Genomic DNA, 16,837 nt, shown 5'->3' with positions numbered 1-16,837 from the left:
ACTACTTAATTCCAAACTCTGGGTGCCAGTTCAACTCCTATCGTCCATAAGTAACTATAATATCTATCATAGCATGAAGCACCGGAATTAAAGCCTTACCTTTGCAAAGCACATCCAAATCCTTTTCGGTGATTGGCTTTCGAATAAACTAATTTAATAATAGCTAATTTTTGCGGTGGACAACATATTTACCGGTTCTTTATTTCAAAGAAAAAGTCGGTTGGTTGTTTTTTCAAATACGGCGATGTATGAATTTAAATTTTCGTTATTGCTCAGATCGAAGAGAAATTTTCTTTTAATTTTCAAAATATTTTTTTTTTTTACAGTAAATAAATGATTATTGAGGATTAGGTATGGCAGCACGAAATGTCACAATCTGCTTAATTGTCAGGTAGTTAATATGGCGCCCGAAAAGTGACAATGAAACTACCTTCTTTTTTGTATCATGAGCTCTCCTACCATACAATAAATAATAAGTAAATGGGTTTGGAACGTACTTTTTTATTTAAAGTGAAAATTATTTCGTAGGTAATAAAACGACAAATTTGTTTTCTGGTTGAAAGAAGTTCATAATTCTAGTGGCAGAAATAAAAGAAGCGCCTTAATTCGACCAGTTTTGTGTATATTCCTTTTGTTTATCCAAAATTTACATTATTTTATCTACTTCATATTATTTAAGTCTACTTCATATTTCACATAATTAACTGCATATGTATAAATGGGCATTTCTCCGACGTCATGATTTTTTTAAAAAGACTTTATCGAGCCCTAACCGGATGCGGAAATATTCCTAGAGCATCTAGATGCATTTCTGCATCAAAACGAAAATTTTGAAAAAAATTTCGCTTACGTTATTTTGGCGGTTAGGGCTCGTTATAAAATCAAAGATATGGTTAATTTCAAAATGTATTTAAAAAAATTCAGTGCAATGTAAAACAAAAGTATGGGTACCAAATGAAATAATTTTTCAGGGTTCACAAGGACGAATGGGAATTGAAAATGCCCCTTTAATCTATTTTATTTTTTTAAGCTAAGTTAAAGTTAGTCCTTAACATATAATTTTTTCAAAAATGCGAACAGAATCTACAGAAGCTTCTCTTTCATTTGATACCCATTCTGGTTTCTTAAGTTTATTGCAGCGAAATTTTTAAATAATTTTTTGAATTACTCATATCTTTCAAATTTCAAAGTTCTTTTTAAAAATCCTGACGTCAGAGAGAAGAATTAAGAACGAAATTTTACTATATTTGGCCCTTGGTTTGGCGGATATATCGATTTTTTTTTTGTGTGCAAAATTGCCTGCAGCAAGGTAGTGTATGTATATTGAGCTACACATTTATAAAAAAAATGTTAAATATTAAATAACCAAAAGAAATATAGCCAAAACTGGTCAATATAAAACGTTTCTATTATTGCCACCAGTGTAAATTACAAATCCCGAAAATCCCGGGATTCTAGGCAAATAATCCCGGGATTTTCGAGACTTAAAAAAGACTGGGATCCCGGGATTAACATTCCAAGTGTGCACATAGGTATGCATGCGCGAAGTTTGCATGATCGGAAGTAATAGTAAATTGTGCCGCATTTCCTCTTACTCTGCATATAGCCTTTCGAAATTTTCTGCTGGGCTATGCGTTACAGCTGCGCAAATTTTACCCCTACCGAAACCAAAGATGTATACACATCAAACTTTTTTTTGACATAGCACAATTTTTTCCATAAGTTATCACTTGTCGACCTAATTGAAGTACATTATAACCCGTGTAACTAATACTCTCTACTCTATTTAAACCATATTTTTTAAATTATTTCCTACTATCCCGGTCAAGTTAAATTTTTAAGGTTGCAGTAACTCGCATAAAGCTGAAAATTGGTACGAATGTTCCGAACGTCATTAAAAAGGAAATGTAAAATGTCCTTATCGATCCCAGTTCTGTAAAAAAAAATTATTCAAGGTCAAAGGTCACATAAATTCACTTACCATTCTTTATCTAAACCGTAAGGGTTATCATAAAAATAGGTTAGACAAAAGTGTAGATCATGCAATTATCTCGGTATGACACTTTTGTTCCTATTTTGTCACCATTTCTGGGATATAACGACTCGATCGACATCCATTTTGTAATAATTCATTTAGCTTATAGAATACTTTGAATTGAAGTTATTTTTTTTTTAACAGGCGGTAGTATAAAAAATTTAGACTGAATGGCCGGTGCCACAGGCCATTTTTCAATAACCCACATTTTTTCCATGAATATAGTATTGATTTCATATATCTCCCTACCAAGTTCCAGTATTCTAACACAAATACTTCCAGAGATATGCAGTATGAAAAATTCCGTTTGTATGGGAAGTGCACCGCCCCTTTGTGTAATCGAGATAAAGGATATCCTATCTTTTAAGTTAGCCTAAATGAAACCAACAATTCGCGTTTATATCAGTAAGGATTATCCAGTACTGACCATTAAAATAATTTTTAGAAGTGTGCATTTTTTACACTTACCTGGTTTATACCGACACATAAAGCGCTTTGACCCAGTTCGCTGTGATTCAAAACGGATGCATAAACTAAATTTCAAAACGCGTTGAACTTGAAAAGTGTATTGACTTCAATTTGTTTTCAAATCGGTTTTTTGTTTCTCACATCAGTTAGAAAACAAGTATAAACGCATCACTCATTTGACGTGAAGTGAAAATGGGCTGGTTTTCTTTATACAGCCCGTTTGTTTCCATTTAGATCAACCGCGCAAATTATTTATTAAAAAAATGTCGTATAAAAACTGCAGATTTTGTTTACTTTTGAATACGACTTTATCGAGTGCGCTATAAAGACAGGGGTATAAATGCTGTAACTGTCCCAAATACACAAATACAAAATATTACACCAGTGCTTATGAATTTTTTACATTTGATTGGTTGTGCTCAACGAAAAAACAAAATTAAGTAAAAAATTACGCACTGATCACTTGTTTTCTCAAGAAGATTTTTCAGCAATGAGTAGCAAATTGTCCTTTAACCAAGGATTCCCCTTCTGAAGAAGTAAAAAATATATTTTTTACCCATAAATGTAAAATAAGTACCGCTCAACTACTACCGCAAGAAAATTCCCTTTTTTTTATAAAATACGCGAAATTCAGTTACAGTTGTGAGCAGTCTTTTTTCTCGCATTTGGTAACTGGCACATTTGTTTAATACCTGTCATTTTATTCGTCAGAACCTACAAATAAATGTCTGAAACCCCCGAGCTTTGGGTCTGACCGCTCAAGAATTATACCTTAATAAAAAGTAGATTTTTGAAAAATAATAATTCAAACACTGGTAAATCTACAAACCCGTATTTTCTGGACTAAAATGACAAGTCGCGACCTCTGAATGATTTTTAAAAAATCTTTAAAAATAGGCAATAATGTTTCTCATAAAAAGGAAGGAAATTAGGGGTAGGGTCTTAAGATTGTGTTCCTATATATATGTATTCTCAAAACTGAACAAAATTAAACATCAATTCATAGCCTTTGTAGAACTTATTAAATAATATTGACAGAAAACTCCCGGCTGTAAAAATTTTAATTTTTGGATGAGCACCTTTTTTTACTAATTTTATAGTTTCTATAAATGGTCAAGTTTAGAAGCTTGGAAGAGTATGAAGGCGGTCACCAAACTCATTTAGATTCTATAATTCTAGATATTTGACTAAAGATTGCGTTCAAATTTAAAAGCGCTTAAAAATTTTAAAGGGGTAAAAGCAAATTTTTGGGGCAATTTAAAATAAATAAATAAAATAAAAAAAAAAAAACTTTTTAATATTTCACGTTTTTATAAATGGACTATAAAACGTAGAAAATAATATTTCTCAGTCCCATAGAATTTGTTTTGATAACTTTTGATTTTGAAATTTTACCAAAAGTCATTTAAAACAATTTATGAGATTGAAAACGAAAAACGTGGAGCGCCCCCGTTTTACCAGATTGGCTCCGGTTTTCGAGATAACGGTACTTGAAAATTTGATTAAATTTTAACTATTTTATAAATAACTCCCTCAGTTTTGAAGTTATTTTACTAAAATTTTGTACATCACGGTTTTTTAATATTACCTTAATTATTCCTTAAAATTATCGAAATGGATTCACTTTAACTATATCTCCAATACAACTGATTACTCAGATATGTGTTTTGCGCTATAACTCTAACTTCATATCTGAATAATGAATTGTATGCGTGCTATATCTTAAAGTGAACCTATACTAAATTTTTATCTGCTTAATTGGAGGAGTTATAACGCAAAACAATTTCTCTGAACAATCAGTTGTATGTGAGCTAGATGTAAGAGTGAACCGATTTCGATGATTTCAAGAGATAGTGAAGGGAATATTAAAATACAAGCGTGTGCAAAATTTTAGTAAAATATCTTCAAAACTGCGGGAGTTTTTGTTTATAAAATAGTTAAAATTTAAACAAAGTTTCAAGTACCGCTATCTCCAAAAGTGGAGCCAATCGGGCAAAACTGGGGACGCCATTGAATTTAGAAAGCTCCTATTAAGTAAGAGCAACTATCAGAACCTTTGTCGAAAAGAATTTGATTTCATACCACGCTCGAAGTACTCTGACTACAAAAAGGAGCATAATTAAAAGTACTAAATCAGGGTTTTTACCAGGGACCGTAACAGTTACAACTTTTATTAAAAAAATCACTCTTTAACAATTATTTTTTGATTTTTATTTAATTACTCTTTAAATAACCGTTATTTCTGACTTTTATTTTATAAATCGAAAATAACAATTAATTTTGATTTTTATTTAAATAATCTGCAAATAACAGTTATTTTTGATTTTTAAATTATATGTCTTAAATAACAGTTATCGAAGACTTTTATTTATAAAAGTCATAAATAAAAATCAGTCACTGATCTTTATTTTTTCAATCATACTTATAAAAGTCATTTGAATAAGTCGTAGTAAACTTTTGTTTTCCAACACCTTCTTAACTGCGAAAAATGTTAATGACTTTTATACGATTGATTTAAAAAATAAAAGTCGGTTACTGATTTATATTAATGACTTTTAAAAGTAAAAGTCACTGACTGATTTTTATTGATGACTTTTATAAATAAAACTCTTCAATAACTGTTATCTAAGCCATATAATATACAAATCAAAAATAATTGTTATTTTGGATTTCTAATATAAAAATCAAATATAACTGTTATTTTTTTATATTTTGCATAAAAATTGCAAATAAAAATTTCTTTTCAAATTTGAGTCTCGGTGCAAAACGAAAACGATTGGTATGTTTCACTTAGTTGTAGAACATTTCCTTCATAGCGAATTTTTCCATGACAGTTTTCATCAATAACTGTTATGTTCGGTCCCTGGTTTTTACACGTTATAGAGAACATTTTTGTGAAACATTTTACAGATATATGTAAAGTTATAAGGACTAGTAGTTATAAAAATATTTAGATCATTTCGACGTATTTTCCAAATATGCCTTCAATTAAGATGTTTTTGGAATAAAAATTACGCCCAAGATCGCAGAATATTTTATCTTTAAAAGTTGGTTTATTCTGAAAGCACACTTCTTGTTAAGGTATCAAGGTATTCGTAATTGTTTGTAGAATACAATACATACTTAAAAAGTTCTTAAAATTAAATGCTTAAAAACTATACGCGATAAACCGAAAATTTGGAAAATTGTGAAATGTGGAGTTACTGACTTTGAGTTACTTGCCATTTCGTTATTTTTTAATGCACACTTTTCTTACCTACTACAAATGAAGTGTACACATAAGTGCTAAATGCCCATTAAATTTCAAATCAGAATATGGTGTGCTTCAAAAGTTATGACATAATGAGTTGTGCCCCTCTTAAAAATTACATAAAACATTCACTTTTTTCATTATTTATTTATTTTTTTAATTTAAACATCTATAATTCAAAAGTTATGCAGCAAATTGATCCAAATTTTGAGGCTTCAAGTATACGTCAATGAATTATATCCCAAAGCAACCAGCTTGATATAGTTTACAACAGTGAAAATAATGCTAAATAACACAAAGGTTACCTGTTTTTCGATTAATTTCATTTAAAGAAATGGTGTGTCGTCTATTTCCGCTGTAGCGTATGTAGTGCATATTTTTAGGCGCAATATTTAACTACTTCTGCTGAGGAGACATCTACATCTAGAGTCTAATTGTATTCTTTGATATGATATCTACCGGCGAGGTTGATGTCTAGATTTTTACGGGATCTTTGCAAAGCAAAGGTTTTGTAGCTACAAATGGTATATAAACGAGTTTGTAAAAGAGGGCGTGGCACATCCCATAGCCGTGGAATTTTTTATCATCTGTAGCTTCGGAACCATAAGTCACACGAACTTGAAGTTTGGTATGCAGACATTTTAATGGTAGGTACTTATAGGAGGGAATATATAAACGAGTTTGTAAAAGGGGACGTGGCACATCTCATAGGCGTTGAATTTTTTATCAACTATAACTTCGGAACCATAAGTCACACGACCTTGAAATTTGGTATGCAGGCATGTCTATGGTAGGCACTTATAGTATGGCATATATAAATGAGTTTGTAGAATGGGGCGTGGCACATCCCATAGGCGTGGAATTTTTTATCAGCTATAACTTCGGAACCATAAGCCCCAAGAACTTGAAATTTGGTATGCAGGCATGTCTATGGTAGGCGCTTATAGTATGTCATATATAAATGAGTTCGTAAAAGGCGGCGTGGCACATCCCATAGGCGTTGAATTTTTTATCAGCTATATCTACGGAACCATAAGTCACACGAACTTGAAATTTGGTATGCAGACATGTCAATGGTAGGTGCTTATAGGAGGGTATATATAAACGAGTTTGTAAAAGGAGGCGTGGCATATCCCATAGGCGTGGAATTTTTTATCTATATCTACAGGCGCATTCCGTAGGCGCTTATATGAGGGTATATAGAAATGAGTTTGCAACAGGGGGCGTGGGGCATCCTATAGGCGTGGAATAATTTATCAGCTATAACTTCGGAACCACGAACCTGAAATTTGGTATGCAGACATATCAATGGTAGGTGTTTATAGGAGGGTATATATAAACGAGGTTGTGAAAGGGGGCGTGGCTTATCCCATATTCGTTGAAAGGTTTATCAGCTATAACTTCGGAACCATATGTCGCATCAACTTTAAATTTTGTATGCAGTTATATGCATATGTGGTAGGTGCTTATAATAAGGTCTATATAAATGAGTTTGTAAAAGGGGGCGTGTTGCATCCCATAGGCGTGGATTTTTTTATCATCTATAACTTCGGAACCATAAGTCCCTCGAACTTGAAATTTAATATGCAGACATAGCAATGGTAGGTGCTTATGGGAGGGTATATATAAACGAGTTTGTAAAAGGGGGCGTGGCACATCCCACAGGCGCGGAATATTTTTGTTTCGGAACCATAAGTCCCACGACCTTGAAATTTGGTATGCAGGCATGTCTATGGTAGCCGCTTATAGTATGGCATATATAAATGAGTGTGTAAAAGGGCGCGTGGCACATCCCATAGGCGTGGAATTTTTTATCAGCTATAACTTTGGAACCATAAGCCTCAAGAGCTTGAAATTTGGTATGCAGGCATGTCTATGGTAGGCGCTTATAGTATGGCATATATAAATGAGTTTGTAAAAGGGGGCGTGGCACATCCCATAGGCGTTGAATTTTTTATCATCTATAACTTCGGAACCATAAGTCGCACGAACTTGAAATTTGGTATGCAGGTGTAGCTATGGTAGGTGCTTATAAAAAGATAAATATAAATAAGTTTGTAAAAGATGGCGTGGCAAATCCCATAGGCGTGAAAATTTGTATCAACTATAACTTCAAAACCATAAGTCACATGAAATTTAAATTTGGTATGCAGACATATCTATGGTAGGAGCTTATAGGAAGGTATATATAAACGAGTTTATAAATGGGGACGTGGCACATCCCGTAGTCGTGGAATTTTTAATCAGCCATAAATTGGGAACCATAAGTCACATGAAGTTGAAATTAGGTAGTTATACATAGGTATCTATGGGAGGTGTTCAGAGTAAAGTATATATAAATGAGTTTGTAAAAGGGGGATACACATATATATATTCATCTATTAGATAACTCGGATATTTAAAACTGTGTTTTTTTTTTTGAAATCTTACCGTCTTTAGATTATTTTGAAATGGAAAGATTAAATAATTTTTTAACCTCGCGATGCTGTTAAACGAAAAAGGTTCGTTCATAATGAATAAAACCCCTTCCGAATTAAGCATTATACTAGAAAAGTGCAGCTAAATAAAACAGCTAATCGAATAGGCAGCTAAACGGAATGTACCGTAGTAAAATAATTTTTATTTAGAAATTTGATCGTTACCTAATCTATCTAATATTAATAATGGAACAAAATTTGTAGTACAAGTGATGATCAATATATATTAGTTATAGCACGCTAAAGCCAAAAGTATGGCTCCTAAGGATGCCTTAATGTTAACAAAGAAAATAGTTTGTCTCCTTTAAATTATGCTGAACTGAATATTTGTATTACTGTTTTATATTTTGATTTGTTTACCCCGAACGACGTCGGGTGCTCTGCTAGTCTATATATATAAATGTGAATGTCTGTTTATTACCTTATAACTTCTGAACCGCGGCACGGAATCGCACGAAGCTTTGCACACTTATTTGCTTTTACCCCGGGAAGGTTATAGGCATAGAGAAAAATAGGCAGCACTGGAAAATAGGGCGTGGCACCTCCTATACTAACTAAAATTTTCATGTTATATATCTCTTGAAATATTTGTGGTAGAGCATTGGAACTTGCTGTCGAGATAAATAAAATTAATTCCATACTCATGGGAAAAAATTTGCGGTATTGGAAAAGGGGCGTGGCACCTCCCATAGGCATGAACTATTTAATCAGCTCTAACTTCGGAACCGCAAGTCACATGAACTTGAAATTTGGTATGCAAACATATCTATGGTAGATGCTTATCTTAAGGTATATATAAATGAGTTTGTAAAAGGGGGCGTGGCAGATAAAATAGGCGTGGAATTTTTAGTCAGTCATAACTTCGGAATCATAAGTCACATGAACTTGAAATGTGGTATGCGGACATATCTATGGTAGGTGCTTATAGTAAGGTATATATATATAAATGAGACTGTGAAAGGGGGCGGCAAATCCCAAAGGCGTGGAATATTTTACCAGTTATAACTTCGGAACCATAAGTCACATAAACATGACATTTAGTATGCAGACATATCTGTAAAAGGGAACGTGGATCGTCTCATAGGCGTGGAATTTTTATTCAGCCATAACTTCTGAAAAGTCACATAAACTTGAAATTTGGTATGCAGACATATCTATGGTACATAGGTGCTTATAGTAAGGTATGTTTATATAAATGAGTTTGTAAAAGGGGCGTAGCACGTAACATAGGCTTGGAATTTTTTATCAGCCATAACTTCGGAACCACAAGTCACATGACCCCTTCGACGTGGGGTAAAACCCGCGGGTAAAAGCTAGTTTTAAATATTTATTAGATCTAACGTGTGCTTTGCTATTAATCCAAATACAAGTAACTTTGAACTTATTCTATTTAATTGTCTTTTAAATGAAAGCCATTCATAATTTTAATAGATATTTTTCATTCTTGGCTTTCATTTCTGATTAACATTTCAAAAACCACAGAAGTCACATTTTTCAAACATACTTTTTTTTGCTGCAAACGCTTCCTTAAATTTAGATGCGTATACTGGGTAATAACCACATATGTCAATATTTTCCTTCTATTCAAATAGACGTGCATTGCTTAAATAACATAAGTCAGTGACTTAAGTGGTCTTTGCATGCACTTGTAGATGGCGGTATTAACTATATTCTGAGTTTTTCATTGATTTACGTCTCAGAACATTAGATTGGTTTAGTTTCGGACTCCAGCTCAGCATTTGCAAAGAGCTGAACACTGAAGATGTTTTGGACTTTAAAAAATACAAACAAACCTGTTTGTCGACTAAATTTTACGGAAAAAGTGACCCAAAAGAACAAAAAATAAATAAATAAATCATTCGCGCCTTCGACATACATATGTACCTATGAGTTTTCATTATGATTCAATTAAAAAAGGTACTATCATAGCCGAGGAATTTATTGATGGATGCATTAAGCATTAATAATAATAATAATAGATTGGCGCTTACACATATGGGTGTTTCCTGCGTTGCGGACGTACCGTTTGGAGAAATTTTTTTCATTATAAAAACTATAGTAGGCTCTGAATGAACACAAATTTTTTATCAAGAGTAGTCATCATCAATACCTATCTGAAATCAATAAAAATATTTTCCACCAACGTTATGTAGTAAGTGAATAGCGATTAAAAGTTCCCGTTTGGACGTTCCCAAAATGGAACTCGTATCGAAGATGACTGATGGTTTTTGCTAAATTCTGCGAATTTTTAACGGTACAAAAAAATGATGTATGAATTGTTGTTGCAAGAATAATAAGCAGCCATAACCATTGCGTCAATTTAAACTTCCTAACGCTGGTTAGTAGCTGCCAAAAACTGTTCGAAGTTTTTCGGACGTTCACGTTCGGCCGTTCCGATTTTTTCCAATGGATAAAATTTTTTGTTTAAGAATTTAAACACACTCGTTTTTTTAATGCAACTATGGGTTTTTATTGTAAATAAATCTACATCTATATGAAGGCCTTAATTACCGTTCGTACAAGCAGACGTACATATCGACGCCTCCAAACCATACTATGCTAAGTCTTACTAAGTCTAAGCTGACATAGCATAGAATGGTTTGGAGGCGTCGATATGTACTATCTCTATTTACTGCTACTCACAAAATTGAGTATACGGTTTTTTTTTTTAATATTGGCTTGTTTTACATGCTAAATTTTTTTTACTTTTGTTTTGTATTGAAATATGGCTTATATTTTAGCAAATCCAAATATGAAGCTGTGTATGAAAATTATGAAAAATCTGAAAAGCAAACTTTTTAATACGAATTTCTAAAAAATCAGGTACGCAGTTTTATAGTCTATTCAGTTTTGGTACAATAATGGGAAAATTTCAAATGTATAAACAATTCTCAAAAATCATCTCGAATTTTTAGACATTTGAAATTTGCACATTATTATACTAAAACTGAATGGACTATACAACTACATACATAGCTAATTTTTTTAAGAGATTCTTGTTAAAAAATTTGCAATTTTGCTGAAAGTTTGCCCATTTTTCATAATTTTCGTACACAGTTTCATACTTGCATTTAAATGGGGTTTGCTAAAATATACGATCGATAATCCTATAGCTTTCTGAAAAAATTTTATGCGACTGGCAAGAGTAACCAAAACCAGCTTTTATATTAAAATTTTGGCAAATGAAGTAAACGTTACGACTCTTTTTTTTACATGTAAAGTATATTTTGCGTCGGAACGCTTGAAAAAAGCACAATTTGTAATATAACTTTGGACCGTTCCTAATATATTTTTACGTTGTTTTTGTTGTAAGGCTGTGCTAAATTTTCGTGCTACAATTATGAAGGATTTCTGGAAGGTATGGTTTTTCCGAAAAAAAAAAATAATTAAAAGTTTAGTTGGAAAGCCGCAAATATCTTGAAATGGAATGGACCAATTAGTTCAATATTTTGGTGGATGAAAGACAAAACATGTAGTTATCGATTGGCATCTATAAACTTTGTCCAGGCAAAATTCTATTTTTTTTGGTCTTGGTTGACACTTTTCAGGAAACACCCATATGTTAGTGTTTGGCCGAGCTTCTCCTCCAATTTGTGGTGTGCGCATTGATGTTGTCACCAGCGTTGCCACTAACAATTTTTTTCCCAAATGCGACCAAAATCGTTTACAACCTACCAAATAAATTTCAATTACAAAAAGGCATTCTGAAATCATACGATTCATTTATTTAAAATTAACTACACAGTTTTCATTTATTTCTGTGCAATTCTAATTGTGTGACTTATTTGGTTTTTGAATTTACCGATTTATTTATTTATTTATTAAGAACCGTTTTTTTCAAATAACTCGAAAGCCTGTTTTGAAGTTGAGAACATTATTTCTGTCACAAAGTTTATTATGGCCCTATTACGTAAGGCAACTGACCAAATAACACTTGCCTGGAAAATTTAATTAAAACATTAATAAAAAAAACCTTAAAAAAGAAAAGGCCTATCTCATTTTATTTCCAAATCCAGCCTTGCTCAAAAGGCGTTAGATTCTTCACTGAACACCTATTACCTTGTTTATACTTAAGAAAAAACCGCATTAACAAAAAACCGATTTGATTCAACACATATTTATTTCTAGCGTTTATTCCTCAGTCTTTATAGCGCACTCGATTAAACCGTATTGAAAGGTAAACAAACTCCATTAGTCTTATTCGATATCTATATAATAATAAATTTGCGCCGTGGACCGAAATAGAAGCGAACAGTAATTCAAGTTTGTTATAATAATAAATACTATTAAAAACGGGATGGAGAAGGAAAAAATATCCAAGTTTGAATTCGCGTTAAGTGAATTATTCGTTTATACACCGATGTGAGAAATAAAAAACCGATTTGAAAACAAATTCGAGTCAGTACACTTTTCGATTTCAACGCGTATTGAAATTTTGTTTATGCATCTGTTTTGAATCACACCGAACTGAGTCACAGCGCTTTATGTGCCGGTGTAAACAAGGTATAAGTAATATAATTCTAAAAAATTACTGTTTATTAATTTCAGTGTTTATAAAGTTTCTTAATTTTTCGGTAAAGACACCAATATGCGCATACATACACGTGTTAGATAAGGCACACTAAATAACAGCCCGATTCTGTAAACTTGATATAATCCTCATGTTTAAATTTGTACATTTTTTTTATTTATTAAGAATTAGGATTCTAACCAAGGCGAATTTATATAAGGTGGTGTTGTTTCATCAGCTGTGAGTAGCGTTTGATTGTCAAAATTTTGTATTTCGTTAGCGAGTGAGTGAAAACGTGAGAGTGTTTGTATTTTCTGTCGCCCTTTTTCATTCGGGGAAGAATAGCTGAAATTTGACAATGGCCCGCTGAAAGCAAAAACAAAATACAAGTAATTGTTGTATTTGTTGAATCGATACCACGTATGTATCGCCTTGATTTTAACACAGAAATCAAAGTCTCTTTTCTTGATAAATTATCAGAGATGAAAATTATATTTCAGTGTTAGATACTGACAATATTACAATAAAACATAACATATAAAATTTGAACTTAACATCTAAAACTTATAAAATTATTCATAAACTGTAAGATTAAAGAGAATAAAGAAAAATACAGTAATACAGCAATTAGAGTTGAGGTGACTGACGCGAGCTAAATAGTTACAATCTTTGTTAGTCAGCATAGTGTCTAAGTAATAACATAATAATAATAAAGTGCAATGTATCCTAAATAGCCCTTAGTTTAAGGGGTAATTAGTTCCATAGGCGAACAGTATAGACAAAAAACTGACGCTCAGATATGACAGAATTGAATTTCAGGTGCAAAAGCTGTTTGTTTAGGTTTTTGAGTAGGTTAAGGGGAGCTCCGGGTGCGCCTGAGGAATTTAATAAATAAAACACCGAGGCTTGTAATTGAAATTAAAAACGAGTTCATATAATTTATTAAGATTATTTCATGTCGATACAATATCGGTATTTGAGAAATAAAAATTGCCCGAGTGACTTTTTCGAAATAGGGCGAGCTATGCGGTGCGGCGGCGTTGATGATTAAAGAGTAACTAACTATTTATTTATGTATACAACTGCAATGTCAACTAAAACAAATCAATTAATTCACAATAGTATACACAAAGAGTTGCCAGCCGCACGCAGATTAACAAAAGGGATTTAAACTAGGCTTACAATTCTAAGAGATTGAGGCTCATGTCCTCAACATGCCGGCCCGCCTGCACCGGTGCGAGGAAAAGTAAGTCCTGTTGGTTGGTTATACGGTTGGGGAGCGCTGTTCGTCTACGGCTGATAGTGGGTGAATCATCTCGGCGGTGGCGTTCAGATGCGGCGAGGTGGAGTGGTGCAACATCGTATAGTGGGTACGTCTGGTTTTCCAGCGGTCTGACCCACGACTGGAATTGCGAAACATCTTAGTTAGCCCGTGAAAGAGAGTCGTAAAATGAATTAGTTGGGAAGCATAAGTGAAGTGAATTGAACGAAATATGCGTTTGGGAGAGTTATTGCGTGAAAGTATGAGTGAGCTTGGAGAAGGCGTATATAATCGCTGATAGGTTCGAGGTTTAGTTGTGGGATATGCTTCGGGCAAAGGAGTAAGGCCGCCAATCGTAGAGTTTAGCTTCCGCTCATTCAGGATGAATCGCTAGTGATTCATTAAGTCTTTAGGTACTGAGATATTCCTATTAATATTCTGCTGTTGGCGTGCCTTTAGAGTGGAGCATGTGACCTCACCTTTGGGATGTTCGGGGTATAAAGTGAGACTGATCCTTAAGTAACCAGTTGACGATGACTTTTCCGGCGAATGTGGTTGGTGATGATAATGACCACCGATATACGGAATCAAAACGGTCGTCGAGGTGTCATCTGAGTCGGGCTGCATCGAAGTTGACGCTGGGCTTACTGCTGGGAATCGCAAGGCGAATGTCTTCGGGTTTGAAGCAGAAGTAGATTCATGAGAGTTCGTAACGGGCTCCGAACTGTGCCAGGTTGGCACTGCTGAAGAGGAGATTGATTCAGTTGAAGGAGGTGACAACCGAGAAATCTCGCCAGATTCATAAACGCCTCGCCTTATACCGCCCTCGAAATAGATGACAGGCGTAGAATTTGGTTGGTGCTGATGATAGTAGTCTTTGTTATATAACCATGATTTGGGGTAAGAGAGTAATGTTGGCATTGGGGACCTACGTCGTGGAGCTGACGCGGTTTTCCCAAACTTTAAGCATTCTTCAACGTCTGCGGGGTTGAAATTTGAATTTGTGCTTCCGTCGAGTAACTGACTATTCTGAGTTTTCATTGGCGATAGAGCCCCTGCCGGGCCGGAGGCTACCGCCTCTGATAAATTTTGGGGTAGATATAGAGTGGGACTAATTTTTATTTTAGAGCATTTAAGGGAATCATTGGAGGATTCTATGCTGTCTTTGTTCTTTGGAGTGGAACTTGGTGTGGGAGATTTTCCAGTTGTGTCTATAGGGGGAGACACCTGAGTAGTAGACTGTATATTTGACTTATCTTCATTGGGGGCTGAAGTTTGTGTTATGTTGGGCGCAATATTCGAAATTTGCTGAGTTAGTGAGTTCGTATTGAGAAAGTCCAACGCTTCAACCATCTCAGCTTTGCAACTACTATATTTAGTGAAGCTTCTTTCATACATTTGCTTTGCTGAGTTACTAGATTCAGTAACTGGGCGGGAATGGAGGGTAAAAACCGTTGGGATATTATTATTATTTAAGTGCGGGTTCGGGAGAAGTCTAAAGGAGTCCATGATACTTTCCCAATTTTTATCCAAAATGTCTAATTTTACCTTTAACAACGACGCTGAGAGGTTCCCTGTTGAACGTGATGACCATCTTTGGCAAAATAAATCTAATATATGGCATTCAAACATAAAATCTTTATAGAGGGTATTTAAGGATACAGTTTGTGGGCGACTTTCCATTATAATTGTGAGATAGAAAGGGTGGAGAACGGTAAAAAACTCAAAGTTTATTATTTATGTTAATGCGTGCGCTTATTTATTTTGTCCCACTGTGCTATTTTATATTTTTATTACACTGTGCTATCCTTGCTTGTACAGTGCAATAATGAGCAAGTTGGGGAAGTATGTACAGCGTTCAATACATATATGCGGCTATCGAATGAGAAAAAATAGAGCTAAAGAAGCGCGTATTTATGCACGTACGTATGTGTGTAAAAGTGACTTTACTTTTATAAGGGTGGCTGGTATTTTATTTAGTCAGTGAAATCAAGTGGATCAAAGGTATGGTCAAATTAATGGTGATAATTTTGGCATATGTGAATCTTAAATTTACTCTGCTATTTAATTAAGTTCATGAATATGTATATACATACATACATACATATGTATGTACTTCATTTTTTGTTGTGTTTTAGTTGCACCCTAATATATTTATTCCTTGTGATGCTGTCTTGCTTTAGCGCGTCTAAGGGCAATATTTTTGATGAAAACCCAAAGCAGGTACATATGTACATAAGTTTAGTATGAGATCCAATGTCTTAGCTATGTAACTGGGCTAGCGGGTAATAAGACAAAACGAGCAAGTATTTAATGTATATGTATACATACATACATACATATGTACCTGAGTGGAGGTGTACATATTTTTCAAGCGCAACTGGATAATTACCGAGTTTATTACTACGTTTATACGCACAGAATAATCGACTTAATTGAAAGCGCAATGACACCGTACACATTTCGCTCTAGTGTTTATATTTACGGCTTTATATCGGCATCAAAGTAACCGTCTTCAAAAGCAAACAAAATTAGCTGTTTTCATTTGACATTTTATAAGTTAACATAGTGAAAAGTGATAAAAATCTAGTTTTATTCGGCATTATAAAATCGTGGCAAAGAAAAAGAACCATTATTATTAATCAGCTTTTAAATATTATTTGGAAGTTGAGCGGAACAGCTGATCTCCAATTCGCTTTGAGTGAGAGCGGTGTTTATACACTCTTTCTAACTGTCTGGAGAAATAAACTACCGATTTGAAATGGAGTGTGAGCCAAAACACTTCGCTCTTTCAAAGCGATTTGAAATTCAGTTTATACATATGTTTTGAATCGCG

The 16,837-nt window shown here is 33.7% G+C and overlaps 1 long non-coding RNA gene across 1 annotated transcript; it reads left to right on the top strand.

The window, feature by feature from the left end:
• Positions 1 to 12,218: 12,218 nt before the first annotated feature.
• On the top strand, positions 12,219 to 12,751 carry LOC108371563 (uncharacterized). The gene is made up of 2 exons (XR_001848766.1): positions 12,219 to 12,493; positions 12,634 to 12,751. It is a non-coding gene; the product is annotated as an uncharacterized LOC108371563 (long non-coding RNA).
• Positions 12,752 to 16,837: the final 4,086 nt, after the last annotated feature.

Source organism: Rhagoletis zephyria, unplaced genomic scaffold (assembly GCF_001687245.7).
Source record: "Rhagoletis zephyria isolate East Lansing unplaced genomic scaffold, Rhagoletis_zephyria_1.1 Rzeph_scaffold_05072, whole genome shotgun sequence".
Classification (NCBI taxonomy): Eukaryota; Metazoa; Arthropoda; class Insecta; order Diptera; family Tephritidae; genus Rhagoletis; species Rhagoletis zephyria.
Note: the sequence above shows the minus strand (reverse complement) of the source record. Positions and strands in the feature narration are given on the sequence as shown.